Here is a 20,531-nt window from a genome sequence, read left to right as displayed (position 1 = left end):
TTTCTCATACTTTCAACTTGAAAATACATACTTAGTTATTACCACTGTAGGGCAAACTTTCTCATTAATGTAAAACAAAAATCGCAAAGCAATATTTTTTAGAGATGAACATCACACCGTAGGAGATAATATTTCCTGTCTCGATACTCTCGGCGAAACCGTGATACTATCACTAAATGCTATGGGGGAAAAGATGGCAAGGTTTTTTATTTAGAGGAATTATTGTATCGTTTTAAAAGCGACATTGCGTTTCATTTATTCCAAACAATATTACATGAATACTTTGCAGCGGAAATAGGTCGAATTCTTAACAACGAGCTTAATAGTATTTTGGAGAAAACCTTGCCTGTTAATATTATATATATATCTATCTATATATATATATATATATATTTGGCATAGACTAGGCCCAATTTATGTTGAATATATTGTAAGGAATCTTGGGATTTTAGATGAAAATAGTGCTGGGCGGGATTCGCGATTTTTAAAACAGTACTGGGCGTTAGTTTTTAGTGCTGGGCGGAGTCGCCCAGTGCCGCCCAGCGTGGGCACATCTATATATATATATATATATATATATATATATATATATATATATATATATATATATATATATAATATATATAAATATATATATATATATATATATATATATATATATATATATTTATTTATTTATATCTATATATAAATATTCATATATATATATTTATATATATATACGACAAACTCATGTATCTTAAGATAAATCCGTTGTAAGGTTCGAGATATGAAGTGACTACATTCATCACATAGTACATTCACTCTCCATCCATGTCATGTCTCTCTCTCTCTCAATTTCTCTCTCTCTTCCAATATTACTCTCTCTTTATTATGCCAAAAATATCTTCATTCTTTGTTATTATGTCATTAGCGAATCTGCGAAGGTCGCGCGTTAGTCTACATGTAAGATTTTAAGCTCGACAAAGTTAATGTATTCATCAAGGAAAGTTCCTGGCAAAGTCCCCAAAAAAAAAGACATATATACGCAATGAATGTCGTAAAAAAATGATTTAAAAGCTTACCTTTCTAATTTTCAAAGTGTAGTTTATGTCTCCATAAACTGTTCAGCCATGTTTCATCGCGGAATCACATTTATTTATTTTTTATTTTGAGGGGTTTCATATTTGGTAAGACATATTCTACATGAGTTGGAATAACTGAAAACCTTAACTTAAGTTCCGGATAATGTTGGGATTTTTTTACGGTACGATTGTAGTCTACCTATTTTATCATAATATTATTCTGAGCCTCGAACAGGTGTATCGGGGGTAAAGGTCTTTGGGTATGCATGGGGCGGAGCCTGAGAGGGAGGAGGAATTTGGGGCTAAACTTAATATACCAACAAAAACACAAATAAGAAGTATTTCTATAGAGTGGAAATGGCCTTCATATGCTAATATATATCATTTTTTGGTAAATTGAGATGGGAAATTAGAGATACTAAACTCTTGTCCAATGCTCTCGTGTAGTGCTTTAAAATCTGTAGCTGACTTGAAAGGCGCAATTTGTTTTGTATCCGAATGAAAACTTGGCTAGATTTACAATACAGTCGATGAAACAATGTCTTTGTCGTTATTGGGGAAATCGAGGAAACCACTTTTCTTTTCTTTTCTTAAGAAGCAAACAGAGCTTAAAGCTGGACAAAAGAAATAGAATTGTCGAAAAGCAGAGAGGAGGGTGTACTAGAGAGTGAAGGAGAGGGGGGTGGGGTGGGGTATGAGGCACGGGGTAGGCTAAAAACATATTAGTGTTTAGTATTGCCTGACTTTTTGTTTTCTTTGATCAAAGATTCTCCAATAGAGTTTTGTAAAAGCAACTCTTTGAGAAGCCATATCACTCCCGTTACTTAGTAGGATACAGTGTTGATAAATAAGGGGGGTATGGGTGGTGTGTTGGTTAATATGGTCGTGAGGAATTCATCGGTAGCGATTAAATAAGATTCTGGGCAGAGGGTGAGATTAGGTGTAGGCAGGGGACAAATATCGAAGATAAAGATTTATCAGAGTAGATTAAATCGTGTTCAAATGTTGGAGCCTTTACCTTAGTTTAATCTCAGTTACAATGTTAATGTATAACAATGAAAGAAGAATAGGGAAAATTTTAATTCCAACTCACCGAAAAACAGGAGTTATGCCAAAGAAGAAAACCTTTCTGTAGAAAGTAAAAGTGGTGAAAAAAAATCAAATTGTTAGAAATACATAATACATAATTGAAAAATCGGTGGCAACTTTTGGCTTATTTACATAAAACATTTAACCCGTATTATAACCAAAAATGAATATTCAAATATTCAAATATCACCTTGGATTTATCCACACCAAATTTCTCCACACCCTCGCTGGGACGGATTCGTAGGAAGTGTTTTTCTATATGTGATGGATATATCCGTAGGATATCCCATAGAAATGCAGGGAACTGCTAGAGGATACAACTCCCTAATAAATGTATACACTCCATGGGATATATATCCTTACAATAATGAGCCTATAACTATGCATAATAACTTTGATTTATTGCCAGCAATTATGTTTGACAACAGAACACTTCATTTCCCTTCTCCCTTCTTCACTTAGCAACGTCAATCTCTTACCCAAAACCGCAACTATACCTCTTGAGCCTCATTTACATTAATAATTAAAAAGGTTTCACCAATTTGGAGCCGAATATCTACGCACAATCATTCATTATAAATTCTTTGGCTCGTTCGTTGAAAATTTCCCTTTTTTCGATCTGTATAGGCTTTTATTTTAAAGCTTATCTAGTAATCACTAAGATTTGTTTTAAGTATCAAAGCTACTCAAAGATAGTACACGGTTATCGACAGTATATTTGTTTAAAAAGGAAAAACAGCAAATGAGTTAAAACTCTCCCCCCCCCCCCCTCTCTCTCTCTCTCTCACTTATAGATTGTGGATCTTATAATTACAAATGGAATGCCTTAAAGATTTAAGTACACCGCTCCATCAGCGTTCTCTCTAACTGTTCATTATTTCTTCTAAATAATGCCCTGCTATACGGATAAAGACAAAGCGATTGTCACCATATCGGATCGAAAGTAGAGATCAAAAGTGTCAACAGATTGAATCTGTTTTGCTAAGAAACCGCTCATTACCGTCCAAATGAGGAAATCAATTCCCTTGGATCGTGCAGTTCGTCCATACTGACACTTAGAAGTAAAATAGGACCTGCCCTCGGAGAAAATTCTGTTTAATTCACAACTCACGGTACATGATACATGTATACGATTGAGGTTAACGAAACACATGTGTTATATATAGAAATAAACAACAATATCAACTCGAGAATTGTTGCTATTAAAACGTTTAATTTTATTAAACTGATTGTTTGACATCACAATTACGTAGATCAATTGCTTTCCTACGGGTTAGATTGGAATAAAATTCTACTTGTTTGCAAGAAGAATGGGAATAAACAGGTCTGAGTTGAATGATTTGAACATTTTTCATCCAAATTGTTCGACATCGAGTGGATTATTTTTACTGTGGTATTCTACCTTTGGTGTCAAATGAAAGTATTTCTGATATTAAGTATTTTGGTTTGTAAAATTTAAGCATGACATAAAGGGCAGAGATGTACACAAGGGGTGGTGAAGAGGAGGAGATGGGGAAGGGGATCCCCCTCCCCCACTTCCATCGATAGTCGGGAGAACGTTTCCGACTGTTTTATTTTTAATTTCAAAGTATTCAATAGCACAACCTTGCGTTACGACCTTATTTGTTGACATAGTTTATAAGTAGAAATATAAATATGATTCAGAATGTAACTCTAATTTGTTTTCTCGCTCTCACTGGGGAGGGGGCGGGACGCTCGGATCGCCCTACACGTGAGTCGGCATGAACGACCCCTGAGCCACACAGTCTCCTTAATAAATGCTTGGATCCGCCCCTGTCCCTTTCCATAAGGTTCACGTTCCTAACTTAATCAGTCATACGTAATTTGGATATTACTCAGTTTTGATAAATATATAAGTTTTTAGTATTGCCAGATACAATATCTCACCACGAAGTTTAGTTATAAATTATAGGACAAATATTGGTGATACTTATTTCAGTTGATAGCTTAATGTTTGTTATTACAACAAGTTTACGTCAAAAGTAAAACATGGTTGATGTCGAATATATTTTCCATTTCAAAACGAATGTATATCGGTATTTATTTAAAAAGAGAAAAATAAATGATATTAAGTCAAGGAACTTTATTTTCAGAACATACTTTCCAAGAAGTTCATGAAAAGAAGGAAAAACTCTTCCCCTATGCCCCCTTTTATTAATTGCAACATAAATCACAACATATATACACGAAGTAACCATGATCAGTCGTTTTCGTTCTTTCACTTTGGTTGTTTAATTTAAGACCCAAAACGGGAACTTGCGCGAACATGGTCCAAATTCGGCGATATTTGTTAGTTTTGTAAAAGCGCTTCATTACAGAAAGTCCCCTCCTTTGGAAGACAAATGGTAAACACTGAATACCAAGAAGCAGAATAAAAATACATTTCATTCCAACTCGTTTCACGTCCCCCTCGAAAAGAAAAGCCAAGAGAGGTCTTTAACATTGATGGATTGACCTTGTGTATATTTACTAAAGGAACCTTACATTATGGTTGATGATAATTACAAGCAGCCCAGGATACAACAAGCCTTAGAAAGTAGAAAAACCTTTTAAATGCCTCCCCCCCCCCCCCCCCTCTGTGAGGAATTAGCCTTCTCGATGATTACGGAAGATTTACTAAACTACTGTAGCTAAGCGAAAACGATCTTTCATGTCATACCGTACTTTATTTGTCGGGAAAGTTTTGTTCTTCGTCGTATTTGATCCAAAACGTGTGGGGGGACGTTTCAAGAAGTTGGTTTCGGACCGGAAGAAAGTCTTTGTTTGACGGTACGAAAAACAATAGAAAACAAAGGACAAGTAAGATAGTCAGCATTCCAAAGAGAGACACACACCTAACCATCATCAATTTGGATTGATGTTGAGGGAAAAAACCAAAAAACTGTTCCAATTGCGAGTTTTCAAAGTTTTAATATGTTTCTTCACACTCAAGAGGACGACTTGATCAAGTCCAAGAGTGACATCAACGAGCTCATATGCCTCACTTTCTATATGTGTCTGTATTTGCTACAAATAAATGTACAAGACTACGTCACAATGATGTCATGTATGTGAGTGAAGTTAGATAGATAGATAGATGGATAGATAGATAGATAGATAGATAGATAGAAACTTGATTGTCCATTTCAGAAAACAGAAAACGGAAATCATTTCCCGTCGACTGTAAACATAAAACATTAGTGAATACAAACACAATCATACAATAAACAAACTATAAGTGAACAGCTACGAGAATAAAACTAAATAAGCAGAACCAAAACAGTAACAGAGGCAGCACAGAGGGCTGCAAGTGACAGATCACACACTGTGGCCAAATCGCTTTGCACGCGAGATAAATAAGTATATTGCATTAGGTAAGAAAGAATTACGGAACCTGGACGTTTTAGTATTGGGCACCTGTAATCGTATCCCGGATCTGTTGAAAATGATATGACTATGAAAAGGGTGTGTGTGATCTTCTTTTATATTTTTTAGTTTCTTCAACAGACTCTCTTCATATATGGTTGAGAGTGACGGAAGACTTGAACCAATGAAACGTTCAGCTAACTTCCGAACACGTTCCAGTTCTGCCCTGTACTTCTTCGACATACTGCCAAAGAAACATATAATACTGGACGTTATGACACTTTGGATGATTGACTGGTAGAATAATTTCATGATGGTATAATTAACTCTGCATTGTTTCAATTTTCTAAGGAAATAAAGTCGTTGGCAGGCTTTACCCTTAACAGCCTTTGTGTGAACATTCCAATTAAGTTTATTATCAATATACGTTCCCAGGTACTTGTAGCTTTCTACCCTCTCAACTACTTTGCCATCAATTATGACATGATCGTGGACAATATTTCCTTTCCTAAAATCAAACACTAGTTCCTTAGTTTTATTTATATTTAACATCAGACTGTTACTTTTACACCAACCAACAAATTTCTGTACTTCACTAACAAAGACAGAGCTGTCATTATTACAAAGGAGACCAGTCAGCACGGTATCATCAGCATATTTGATCATATTGCATTGGTCACTCGATATTTTACAATCATTTGTGTATAAGCAGAACAGCACTGGTGGGAGCACACATCCTTGGGGGCACCCGTACCTTGGGGGCACCCGTACTAATGACACACTGGTCAGATCTGAAATCACCCATTCTAACCATCTGAGGTCTGCAACGCATATAATTGAGGACCCAGAGTACGATGTTATAGTTCACTTGCATGTCTAACAGTTTTTGTACTAATATATTGGGCTTAATAGTGTTAAATGCACTCGAGAAGTCAATGACGATTGACCTCACAGACGTTTTGGGTTGGTCTATGTGCTTCAAGACCCCATGCAGGTAAACAAGTATTGCGTCATCTACACCTCTTCTGCTTTGGTAGGCAAACTGATTTTCATCTATAACAACACCTTTTTCAGCTAGAAGAAGTTTTAGTACCACCCTTTCCAGACATTTCATGATATTTGACGTGAGTGATATCGGACGGTAGTCATTTAAACATGAGACCACTTTTGTTTTAGGAACCGGGATTATGATTGAGGTTTTCCATATCTCGGGAATAACGTTAGGGGAGGGGAAGGGGATGGGGAGGGGAGGAGGGGGTTATATGTGATTCATGATTTTGAAGTAATTTTATATTTCAAGATGACAAAACCGCTCCTGTCCATTTAATTTGATGTACATGTAAAAGTAAGAGGGCCTGACGTTTCGATCCTAGCAGGATCATCTTCAGAGGCTGATTTTGAAGAAGATCCTGCTAGAATCGAAACGTCAGGCCCTCTTACTTTTACACATTCTCTTACACAGGCTCTTTAGTAGGTAAGCAGTTTACTAACAGTTTTGTGTTATATTTATTTAGTTTAATTTGATGTACCGCAGATTCATCATGTGAAATACTTCTATATACTTGTCAATAGGTTTTGGCAAATTTACTAACACCCGCTTCTTGAATGTGTCGGGAGACCCTTACTGTATCTATGCATGAACATCTGTTAAGAAAAAAAACTTTATTATATAAACGGCAAACATTTCTCTATAAATATAGTAGTTTATATATTATTACAGAACTGTAAATTACACAATCATGGATAATTATATGGCAAGCAAAATTATATTCCATTGCATACAGATTCATTCCGACTTTTGACAGGAAAATGTTGTTGCATATATGCAAAGATATGACAATTTTCAGCTTCAAGTATTGTTTCGTCATTTATTCCCCCCCCCCCATATCATTTTTCACCTAGAAACACACAAACGTCAAATCCCCCACCCCTGCACCCTTTTTTAGTGGTCAAAATACAACATAAAAGTATAATAGAAGACGTGTCACTATGGCTACTGCAGATATAGACAGTAAATGTTGCAAAACTACAGAGCTGATCTCTCCACCTCCACCCATCTCTCTCCACCTCTTTCTCTCTCTCCTTATCTGTCTGTCTCACCATCTCAGAGGTTGCCTCCGGGTAGAGAGAAGAAGTAGAAATATTTTTCTATTTCGGGAATCAAATTGACAGTTACTATTACGCGTCTATAGCTTCATATATCTTATAATATGACATTTTCCAAAATCTCATAGCAGAGAGTCTTACTGTACAATATAACATATAAACTTAAAAACGACGAGAGAAAAAATTGCTCCAGGTATAATATACAATTTTTGATATTCACTGTTATGTTCTTATTGGATTACATAATATTGGTATCCTGTTACGTTTCTTTACATTAACGTCAGTGTATAGACGTTAATCTTGAAAGACATATCAAATAAGATATATGAAATTGAAACTATACTGTACACCTGCATAGGGTTATATACTATTGAGATATGTCCGCAACTACAAAACCTGTGAAAATTAAAACAATAAAACAAGCTTTCTTGGAGTTTGGTCGTCAATTCTATACATTTTTAATACTGATCAGTCTGAGATACTCATTTCCTTCACTTTTTTTAATTTAACAATATAAAAATGTTTTCATAAAGATTAATTAATTGTTTTTTTATTCTCTCCTCAAAATGTTTTGTCACATGGCATTTTCTTGTTACGAAATGTTATTATGTTCTTCTTCGTCTTCGTTACGGTGACACATCCGCAAAAAGGGACAATATCTCACCACACACACGTCAAGAGAGTAACTAGTTAAATCTGACACGAGTACTGATATGAGTGACAGGATTCACAGAACCACTGGAACTACTAATGAGGTCTGAAGGCAGACTATTCCAATCCCTAATTGTATTTGGAAGAAAACTATACTTATAGCAATTGATACTGGCATACAATTGACAGAAATGCATATCGTGCATGTTCCGATTCCTACGCAGAGGCTTCCTTAGGCAGTCAATAGGAATCTGAGCCTGACCATGGATGCCCTTAGCAAATAAGATCTGCCAAGGGCACCAGGTTTAGGTCCCGTAAAAGCGATGAGACAGAGCCAGGCTCTCTTGAATAATCTGAAGTGATGAAACGGGCTGCACGCCTCTGAATGTTTTCGAGGTTGTGCTGCAAGAAAGCTTGTTGAATATATATATATAAAGTGAAAAGGAAAATTGAACAGATTTAATTAGAAAAACAGGGACATTTGCTTCAGTTTGCTTAATGAAACTTAAGTGTACTACATTTGTCAAAATTAAATCAACATTAACAGCTTCAATAAAAAGTTTTACCTTGGACAAGGACAAAAACATGATTAGTTTTGACCTATCAAAGGCTTGATTTGACTGTTATTCGTAATTTTCTTTCGCATTCCACCCACCCCCATATTTCTGAAGTCATAAACTGAATGCAAGTAAAATATCACTGGAGAAGGCATGGGGTTCTTCCTGGCAATTGTAGGGAAATTTTAATAATCCTTTCAATATCCATTCACCCTTCGAAATCAACCACTGAGCGTCCCGAGTATGTCCATTTCCTTATCTTCGATTGATATCACCATGTATAACATATTGTTTCACTCCCAGTTATGACTCAAAGTACCTCTATTTATGAATTGGGGCGGGCGGGCGAGCGGGGCGGGGCGGGGCGGGGCGGGCGGGCGCATCGATTGACACCTTCATTTACAAAGCCTTTTTTTTGTTATCTGATTAACTTTCTTTTCGTCAACAAAAAGCTTGGATGATTTTGAGTACTTGCTTCAGAAGTCCAGCTCTTCGGCTTAAACATGCGAACAGTTAATATACGTATAGCTCAAGGACCCCTCGGTATTGGCTCGTATAACCTCATTTCTATTTGCCGAGAAAAAGACTTATCTTTCAAACCGCAAGAGATAAGCTACACCTGCTTTTGCCAAATGAAAAGTCATGAAAAACAAAGGAGTGAGGGGATCTTGAGAACGTGTCTGCATTTGAAATATCAAGGTTATGATCATTGTCGTTAAGTTTGAAGTCTTAAAATCTTCCAAGAAGCGACATGTCAATTTTTACCTCAAATTGGAATACTTCGGCCTCTGGGAAAATTCCAACAATATCGGGCTTTAAAAAAAATGTTATTTATGGTGAAACAAAGGTACAGGATTATATTGAAAGTATGGATTTTTTTTTTTTTTTTAAACTCATGGTCGCTTTCATGGTCGCTCATGATCAGCATGTGTCATATAAAACTGAAATACGAAACATTAATGTATTCTAAACATTCAGTTGAAAGGCCGAGACTAAACGCTCGCGGTCACTAACTTTAAGCCTATTAACAATTAAGTATGTAAAGCCGTTTAGGCGTTTCATCTAGAACTTAAAACAAAATAAAATATATTTAAACACCGAACGACCAATGGTTAATTTCAGATATCTGTAATTGAATTTTCTCAAGAGTTATACTATTTGTCCCTTTAAATTTCAAAATTTTATCGTGTGAAACGCCCCCCCCCCACCCTCCCCATCCTTCTTCATGCCTTTGAAGATGTCTCTCACCCTTATTCCTAACCTACCACCACCCCCCCACCGGCGCTTTCCCCACCCCTTCATACCGTTTCGACGTTTTCGAATTTTCAGCAATTCAATACCACATCACAAAGTGGCAAACACATCAACTAAATTATTAATATTCTATACACCCATATATATATTCTGACACAATAAAGGCCCATATACCATCATAACTGCAATTTGCCTTCTGTCAGTCATAAAAGAAAATCTTTCTTAATGAAGAATAACAGTCGGAAACCTGAATTTTGGATGAGGGAATGGTTGTTTGCATAACTACATCCTATATCTCCGAATAAAACACACAGAGAAGGAACTATGTCGTTAGCAATATCCGCAGTTTAATTACATTAATGTGGGTGAACATTTGCTATCACACATACACAAACTATGTAATATAAGCATGCAATATATATATACTGTATATATATACTGTATATATATATATATATATATCTATACATATATATATATATATATATATATATTCCAATTTTTCCCCAGTTCTCTATAATTATTCATCCATAGTAATCGTTATGGCAATAATAAATGTAGAAACAACAGAGTTACTATACCAATAATCTGATAGTTTAACAATAAAAAAAAGGTTTTTCGCAACTTGCTATTAAAACAAATATTATAATTGCACTTTTGAAAGAAATAACTATTGTATTGGATATTTCCTAGGGGGGACCTAATTGTATGAGAACAAATACTGAATTTATTAGATATCGAAGATATGAATGGACGAGTAGAACTGGTGAGCATAACAATAAAAAAATATCTAACAGAAACCTCATTTGAATAGCCTGAAGTATACGGTACCTAATATATAGAGCCCTGTGCTTAATCTTGTTTCGATAATGTATGTATAAGATACACATAGTAATCATTCTTAGGGTACATTTTTGTGTTGATTTTGTGACATTTTAGATACTACTTGAGAGTTAAATATTATCACAACGCACTTACTTTGGTAGAAATAATTTCATTTCAACTAGTTTTCGAGTTTTGTAAAAGTTTCGAATTTGCTTTCTATATCCAATCGTGATCAAACATAAACATGAATGGAATCTGCATGGTGGAAGTGATTTAGAAAATAAAACTGGGGGCTTAGTTTGATTTTGATCCTTTCGATCTACTTTTGAGTAAGCACCAACTGACCCACCCCCTCTCCCCTCCCCAACCCACTCCCTCCCCCCCCCCAAGTCACAAAAAATATGGTTAAAACCCATGTAACAGTTTAGTTTGAAAGGAAATTTCAAACTTAAAAATAATTTTTGAGATGGAAGGGGGGAAAACACTGTTAACAAAACTGGTTATCTATTGCAAAAACTAAAATGAAGAAATAAACACTGTACTGTATAGAGAAATATTTAAAGGTTAGAGGGCCTGATAATTCGATCCTGACTGGATATTCTTCAGAGGTTATAACTGAAATGAAAGCAGACGAAGGGCGCATTTTAAGATGTAAGAGATTTAAGATATAAAAGAGACAGATAACTAAATTGGTTGGACAGTTAAATGGGGCAAAAGCAAGAGCAAAATAATGAGTGAGATCAGAAGGAAGAGACGAGGAGCTGAGTTGAGTTGAAAAGGGCAGAAGAGATCAATTCTCTAGAGAGTATATAGGAGTTAATTACTGAGTTAATTTGATCACGTAATACTGTCCACATGTGTCCTTAAGGGGACACGTTTCTTTTATGTGAATCTGCTCCTATCCACATATGTATAGAGAAACCTTGCTTTAAGTTCTTTTTTCTTTGCGTTACCGCGGCCTTCGTAGCGCCAGAATGTCTGGTCATAGTAAAGTCTGCATCGGATGGATCAAACATTAGCAAAAGAAAATCATTAACGTTTATAAAACAAAATGAAACAAATTAGAAAGTTTACACCTATAAGGCAACAGAAGGAGCAAAATAATGAGTGAGATTAAGGGAAGAGACGAAGAAATGAGATAAGTTGAAAAGGGCAGAAGAGATCAACTCTCTAGAGAGTATAGGAGTTAATTACTGAGTTAATTACTGATTACGGAATACTGTTTATTACTGTCCACGGATGTCCTTAAGGGGACACGTTTCTTTGATGTGAATCTGTTCCTATACACATATGTATATATCAACTTTGTTTTCAGTTTTGCTCAACTCTCTAGAGAGTATAGGAGTTAATGACTGAGTTAATTACTGATTACGGAATACTGTTTATTACTGTCCACGGATGTCCTTAAGGGGACACTTTTCTTTTAAATGAATCTGCTCCTTTACACACATGTACTGTATATATATCAACTTTGCTTTCAGTTTTGCTTTCATGGAGCTACCGCGGTCTTCGTAGCGCCAAAATGTCTGGTCATAGTAAAGTCTACATCGGATTGATCAAACATTATCAAATGAAAATCATTAACGTTTATTAACTTTTCACCCTTTTTTTTAATTGTCATCATATTTTACACCTTTTGGTTTAATAGGTCAATATTTGTAATTCTAAAATGTAACAGGAACCCAAAACGTCTGCCTGGTATAGCACGGCATATTTATTTAACCAAATTGGAGTTCTAAAAGCGTTCTTAAAACGACACATCACCTCGTCCTATAATCGCATTTTCTTTTCAATCTAGATAGATTGAAACACTAATTTCAAACGGTTAACCGGTATATCACGATTTAATGATTTACTGTATGTCGAATCGAATATTTCAAATTCAAATAAAAAATACAGTTTTCATTTTGCGTGACCGTACACGACCACTATTGCCATGGTTACGACGAAACTGGTTCTTAAAAGGATATAATCAAGTACCGTTTCTTTCAGATAGTTGTCACAAATTGTAGCACCCGCCCCTCCCCCACCCCTACCCCCTTAGAAAATCAATCCAAAATGAACGACTAGATAGAGAATCGGTTTAGTTTGATCGTTCTAGCTTGTGGAAGTTATACTCAATATTAGAGTTACACACCTGCGTGACTTTACAGATGAAAGGGCTATTTTATTGAAGTTCTTTCGACACAAAATCCATTTTTATGGAGGTTATGTAGACGCTTAAACCATTGACCGTTCAAATTTATTTAAATCACGGATGAGTACAGTTGGAGGAGAATTTTGGCTCGGTTTGACATTCTTAGTGGTGGTACATATTTTCGTACACTTTATACACCCTATATACTTCATACAATACCTAATTTGACATTGGTATGAGTGGGAAGTATTGGCGATGAAAACAAAGCATGCTTCTATAGATATATATATTGTTTCATAAATACAGTAGAATAAAATAAGCTGATTCCTATAAAAAAAAAATTAATTAAACAAACTTAAAAAACATTTTTTACATGAAGACGGGAGTTGGGACGGTTAAAGGGTGGAAGGATGGGACGATGTAAAGGTATGGCGGTGTAGCAATGAGGCGGTTTATATGACAAAAGGGTTGTTCTGAAATGATGTTTTCTATATTTCAAATTATCAGGGTAGTATAATCAGAAGTACATAACTACTTAATTATCATTCTCTCTAAATTAAACTGATTAAAAAAAGGACTTGGCAAGATTCACAAGAATTTGTATTCTTTATGTCACACAAATCATGAATGCTTCACAGACGGATTGCTTTGCAGTGTATTAATAGCAATGATAACATCCCATCCAGAAGGAGTGGGAATGGGTTGAGTCAGGGGGTGTGGAGGGGAGAAGGGCCACAAACGTCGAGGGACAATGGGACACGTGATCTTGATTAGAGGAAGCAAAGCTCCAAATTACCTTTAAACGTCCTATTTTTAAGTTTTCGTGAACTCCCCACATCCCCACCCTCCCCCATACTGTTGGTCCTATGCATGGGCTCTTCTTTGGGGCGGGGGTAAATCAAATCTATTGTACAAATCTTTACATTAATGATACTCATTAGTAAGAAAATAATTTTTGGATAGTATCTATAGAGATGACCAACTGCAGAATCAACTTATTTTCTTTGTTGGTTTCTGTTTTGAGATTAATTGTATCTTGTTTCTTTTTAAAGAGAAAGATATTTTTTTTATGTTGAATAGAGCAAGGTTAAATTCTGTTTAAAGTGGATTCGAACATAGTGAACTTAGCACTCCAGGAAATATTGTCCGTTTCACTGTACAAATACTGCAAACAAACACAAACCATGTAATCGATTTTGTTTTGAAATCTGAATTATGAGACTTTATTAATCATTTAACTAAACCTGTTGCTCACTCAAAGTAGCCTTTTTTGGGTCAATGTTTACAAATTCGTGGGATGCTATTCGACACCGTTACATTCCACAACAAGTTAGTTCATTTAATTTCTTTTTTACTTTCTTGCTTTCTTTCTTTCTCGTACATTATATAATATCATTGCATTAATGACACTTTTCATTCCTTTACCTACAGTATAAAGTTTTAAATCTCATGGATTGATTCAAATATCTATTATAGTCCGCGAACTTACCTTTCTGTTTTAACGATGATATAAACCTCGATAATTATGCTGCCTATAATTCAGGCCTCGTTAGTCTTCATGGCTAATGAAACATGCTTAATGGTGCGAACATTGAACGAGTTTCTGAAAATCATTCGTTTTAGCATCTCTCTAATCGTTTATGCGCAATCCGATTGCTCTATCAGAAATGTAGGCTACACCATGGAGGTAAAACACTGTACTCCGTAACGCAGTACATGCTAAATGAATTTTGGTGTTATACGTACAGAATAGTGCCGTGTCACACAACGAGTATGGTCGGCCGTAAGGGCCAAAACGTGTATTGTCCATCGAGCATAACTGCGATACGCTACATATGAACTACGTATGAACAATGACCAGTTCCCCGGCGACGGATAAAAATACAACTTTGTTGGTGTACTGATTTCCTTCTGAAATTTCCTATGAGAGCGTTCTTGTTAGTTAGGGTTAGGGTTAGGTTATCGCATAATCCATCCACAAGGAGCGATGTACTTCTCACTGGATGAATGGATTGAAAATGCCTTTCTCTTGACTCGAGTTGGGGATTTTCGAATTTTATTCTAAGTTACTCGATATAACCTCCCAAGATTTTAACACCCGACCCGTCTTTCGAAGTAATCTCATTTGCTGATTGCTTCTACACGTTGAAAAATTCATAACACGTATAGCCAGGCCAAATATGTTATGACCAAGGTCAGTTAAATAGTAGTGACGAGAGAAGCCAAATTGGCGATTTAACTTTCACCTGTTCGTAAATATATGTGTATATAAATATGTGTGTGTATGTATATGTGTATATATATATAAATATATATATATATATATATATATATATATATGTGTGTGTGTGTGTGTGTGTTTGTGTGTATATATATATGTATGTGTGTTTATATATATATGTATGTATATATATATATATATATATATATATAAAACATATATATATATATAAAAGATATAACAGATATATAACAAAGATATAACATAGATATAATACATATATAACTCATATATAACATATATATATGTAACAAATATAGTTCAGTCCCAATGGCTAACATATTATATCGTGTCATAACTTGAAGGTTCAACAGCGTATATATGAGTATACACTATCCCTATAGGTGTTAACTGAAACGTTGCACTGCACTCAGCAGTATTGTATCTTAGACAATTCATTGTGTTTGTATTTGCAGGTCACAAATGCTTTAAGCTTTTGTAAAATAACCACAGAGTTATTCTATATTTTACGTAGGCCCTATATTGCACAAGTCAATCTAAGATTTATAGGTCACAAACGGTTTTTATATCAAATACCACTTTATAACTGTAAATTTGGAGTATAACTTGATAGGCCTTATGCCCCTACATTACAAACCTGTTGAAATATTACAACCGTTGTGTTGTCTTATATATTTGGTGATGACCATATGATCACATTCCTGAAATTGGGCTTGGCTGGGCTGAGCCTGTGAATTCACAGTGCGATGAATTTTAACACCTGTATATTATATATGCGTTCAGTACAAGCAACATTTTTTCTATAGTACACTTTGTTCAAGTAAAGTTGGCTTCTTCCAAAAGAACTATCCTTGATGACGTACCTTAACAAGTGGTTGAAAGCATGCCTCCCCACTCATCACCCCACTTTTATAAAGCGCAAACTCCAAATTATCAATGCGCTTAAATTTACAAGAAAACTAATACCAACAAAATGTACAATTAATTAAACAGGTCAGTCTTAAGTTGTTTCTTGAACAATGCAACAGATTTAGAATTACGTATATGAGAGGGAAGAGAGTTCCACAACACAGGACCTGCACTGGAAAAGGCGCCCTCACCCACCCGTTTCTTAGACGATGACGTAAGAAGCAGGGTCCCATCCATTGCAGACCTGGTATCAGGAACAGATAATGGTGCGGGATTCCGCTGAAGCATGTTAGAGAGATAAGCCGGGGCTGCATTATTCATGCATTTATACACATAAAGACGTAACTTAAAATGAATTCTTTCACGGATAGGTAACCAATGAAGGGCACGTAGAAGAGGTTTTGGGCTATCTAACCTAGCTGCCGAGAAAATAAATTTAGCGCAACGATTTTGAAGGGACTGAAGGCGATTTAGGTCTTTTGATGTAGAACCATATAAAGGGCATTGGCATAGTCATAACGTGAGAGGGGAACTGCGCGGACAACAGAATGACGAGTTCCATTATCAAGATAACGGCCAATACGAAATAAATTCCTGATATGATAATTACATGATGAAACTAAGCTGTTAATCTGTTTTGTCATTTGAAAATCTGAATCAAAAATGATCCCGAGATTACGAACTTCACTGGAGGGGTTTATATGGCAGTTTCCAACTTCCAACTGAAATGGAGGTAGTTTTTGGAGACTTTGTTTTGTACCAGCTATGAAAAACTCAGTTTTGTCATTGTCTAATTTAAGCTTATTCAAATTCATCCAAATCATAATGTCAGAGATATAGTCTTGTAATTTCTTTAATGCCATTTCTGCTTCACCAGGTATGTTAGGGTTGAGTGATAGATACATAAAGCTGAGTGTCATCAGCATAAGAGTGAAAATCAACTTTATGGTTACACATGATACTACCCATGGGTTGTGTATACATGACATACAAAAGTGGTCCCAAAACTGCACCTTGAGGTACTCCATATATTAACCTACTTTCATCAGAAGTTACACCATTGATGTTCACAAAACTGGTTCTACTTCACAAATAACTTGCAAATGTATATACATATATATATATATATATATATATATATATATATATATATATTTATATATATATAGATTTTCATATATATATATAGATTTTCAATTATTTATATATATATAGATTTTCAATTATTTATATATATATATATATATATATATATATATATATATATATCAAACTATAATTATGGTACATGCCAGTAACTTAATGTTAACTTTTAATACAATACTCGTGCATGAAGATATCAAAGTTGGTCAAGGGTGTACCCACATACGACTACAGTTGAACTGGTTACTATACGTAAAGCCAGTATACTCACATATAGTGCACGTACAGTATATAGTGCAAACAGATTTCCGTGCAAGCAGGAACTTTCAAACGTTGTATTTTTGGATCACAAGAAGTAGGTCTACCAACTGACTTGAACAAACACAGACAGTTAAAAGCCAAAAATATGCTGTTGCTTTATAATGAGAAAAAAAATCCCTTCTTGAGTGAAAAATAGTGCATAACACAATCAAGAACAATTACGAGATGAAAAACCGAATTAAAAATGAGCCCTAAAAAACGGGTCACTTTGCGTATTGTACTTTACTTCCTTGTTGGCTCACTTTAATGATAGTCTTAGCAGAGGGGAAAATAAAGAAGGTGTAGAACAGCTTTATAATCGAGACTGCAGGGGGTTGATAGAATTTGATTTTCAGTCATTTTTTTTTTTTTTTGTAAAAGAACAGAAGATTTTGTAAGTAAAAAATCCATTTCCAAATAGAATTGAAAACGAGTTTGTATTGAAGATTTTTCTCCTTCTAAAAATTGAAATTTACTTGATGGAAAAAATGATAGTATTGTTGGAACCAGTGTTACCTTTCAATGTTTCTTTTTAACTTTTAGCGAAGTTAAAGGAGAACAAGTTTGTCATTTAAGTAGTCCCGAAAGTTTACTCTTGCATTTGTGTTTCACATATCATTTGAAAAGAGTCCCGGCGACCAAATACTGAGGGTCGAATTAATGTTTACTTCAGCTAACATATTAACTTTCATTTATTTCATTTATTTTTCCATTTATTTAGTTTCTTGATACATGAATTGATTTGAGGTTGTGACTTTTTTGACGTTTTTTTTAATTTTTAATTTTTATTGATAATGCAATGATATGTTAGGGTGATATTTGATAATAGTATGTCAAAAATTAAAACAAAAAAAAATCCCATCAAATCTCCCAAAATTCTGCTTTAAAGGGAAGTTTTACTCCATGTGTCTAATTTGCCCAATTGCATAAATTGAAAATGCCACTTCTAACACTTCGATTAAACTAATAGCGCTGTTCGAGTCCTCTGACGTCACAATGGCAAATTTGTATCCATCATCGGATATAGATATTGTACTAAAAACATTGAATATAAGATTGTGGAGAAGAAGAACAAAAAATCGATGGAATCACAATGATCATTCAAGTAATAAATTGACAAGCCTTTTTCGTATCCTCTCGACTCAGCAACATGCACGTATATTGATAGAAATTAAAGGTAGAATATAAATCTTATCCTTACCTTCCTAAGATTGGATACTTCTTTCTCTGATGACGAAATGCATCTCGTATATACACTAAACAAGATATCTGACCAAGTCAAGTATAAACATGAAAAGCACTATATTAATAATACTACTAATAATAAAAAATGGTCCTAATCGGATCTTCCTCACAGTCGCTTGTGAAATGGAAACAAGAAACTTTAATCCATCCAACACAAAGGAAAATATTGTGTATATATATATACAATGATATCAATTTATATCTGGACGCTAAGTGTCTTTAATCAGGTACAAAAGAAATTGGAAAATAAAAATCCATTTCCAAAATATGAAAATCTCGTTTAAATCCGATCAATATCTCCGCTAATTTGTTACAGGAAGTTACAGCTAATTCAGTGATAATAAAATCAAACAAAACATTGAAGCCAAAAAATTGCGAGTGATAGAGAGAGAGAGATAATTCTTTTTCCTTGAATGTTGTGACGGTGAATTTGAACCTTGGAGAGAAATCCTCCTAGTAAGACACTCACACGCTCCACTGAGTTCGATATTCCCCGAGAAGAGTTATTTAAGGATTTCGTTTTTTTTTTTTTTATTTATCGCGACGAACCACGTGATACCACGAACTAGGCCTATACATCCAACGTTATGCGATTGTGTACACTGAGATGTACATACGCATGTGCAATTGTGTCTTGAAAGTTATATCCTTGCGAGAATTCTAAGAAAAATGTGTTGAGACGACGGGGAAAAACCGCAGATAATATCAACAAGACTTCGCAGACTATCCTACCCTCATTTTTTAGAATCGAAATGGTTTTGTGGAAGGGTGAAATCTCTGAGAAAATTTCTCATTAAATATCAGGGAGAAATTGGGTAAGAAAAAAAAAGTGATTAATATCCTCGCAGACGAGTTAAAAGCCTATATGCTTGTTATCATTCACGTGCCTAATTCTCTATATATAAATGATGTGTATGAAAGCGAAACTGTAAATGGCAGCATTGATTAAAATCTTTGCCGATCGATCCAACCAACCTTTTTTAACCTATTTTGTTTTTCTTTGTTTTTCTTCATTTTAAAATTCTCTTTTCGATTTCAGCAAGGTTTTTTTTGTTTACATTATTTTTATGTTTGTTTTATTATCTCGTTGATCAATCTGTCCAAACACCCCATCATCATTATCACGGTGACCCTTTAAGAAGAATCAAAACACAAAACACATGCACCAAAAATGAACAAAAACAAAAAACTGCTACGTCTCTAAAATAAATATTGTCAGGAAGTAACCAATTCTGTTCGTGATATAGATGGTTTCAACAGGAAGTGGTATTAAATCAAAGCGTTTCATCATAATGAACAATTCGTTTCTATAAATAGCAGGTTTTTCTCTTTTTTTGGGGGGGGGGGTGGCATCATTCGTTTTGGTCGTTGAGAGGATCAAGTTCAAATTGCTCAAGGTCACTGTGTGATTTTCCGGGCTTAATCTTCTAAAACAATGAGGTCATTTAACCACACCGTGACAAGAGATATAGGTTCATTGTGATTTGGATCTTACGTACATGAGAAGTACAGTGCATATTATAAACAATTTATACAGGCGAGAATCCAGTCGAAGTGTGTCAGGAGAGAGAGATAGGCAAGGGGGGGGGGGAGGGGTACACCCTTTTTCAAGCCGACACAATCATTGGACGTCGGTTATTAGC

The 20,531-nt window shown here is 35.0% G+C and overlaps 2 protein-coding genes across 6 annotated transcripts in view; one reads left to right on the top strand and one right to left on the bottom strand.

Annotated features, from left to right (window-relative positions):
• Window positions 1–20,531, top strand: part of LOC139975285 (methylcrotonoyl-CoA carboxylase subunit alpha, mitochondrial-like) — a 344,390-nt gene that overhangs the window by 90,986 nt on the left and 232,873 nt on the right. The gene's annotated exons all lie outside the window — the stretch shown is intronic.
• Window positions 1–20,531, bottom strand: part of LOC139975035 (histamine H2 receptor-like) — a 48,744-nt gene that overhangs the window by 25,813 nt on the left and 2,400 nt on the right. For 4 of the 5 annotated variants that reach the window (XM_071982643.1, XM_071982640.1, XM_071982641.1 and 1 more), the window contains one exon: window positions 2,158–2,193. The gene's annotated coding sequence lies outside the window, so the exon portion shown is untranslated. Of the gene's footprint in view, window positions 1–2,157; window positions 2,194–18,844; window positions 19,806–20,531 lie in introns of those variants that run through there. The other variant, XM_071982644.1, reaches the window with a different exon arrangement.

The sequence above is a fragment of the Apostichopus japonicus genome, chromosome 10 (assembly GCF_037975245.1).
Source record: "Apostichopus japonicus isolate 1M-3 chromosome 10, ASM3797524v1, whole genome shotgun sequence".
NCBI lineage: Eukaryota > Metazoa > Echinodermata > Holothuroidea > Aspidochirotida > Stichopodidae > Apostichopus > Apostichopus japonicus.
Note: the sequence above shows the minus strand (reverse complement) of the source record. Positions and strands in the feature narration are given on the sequence as shown.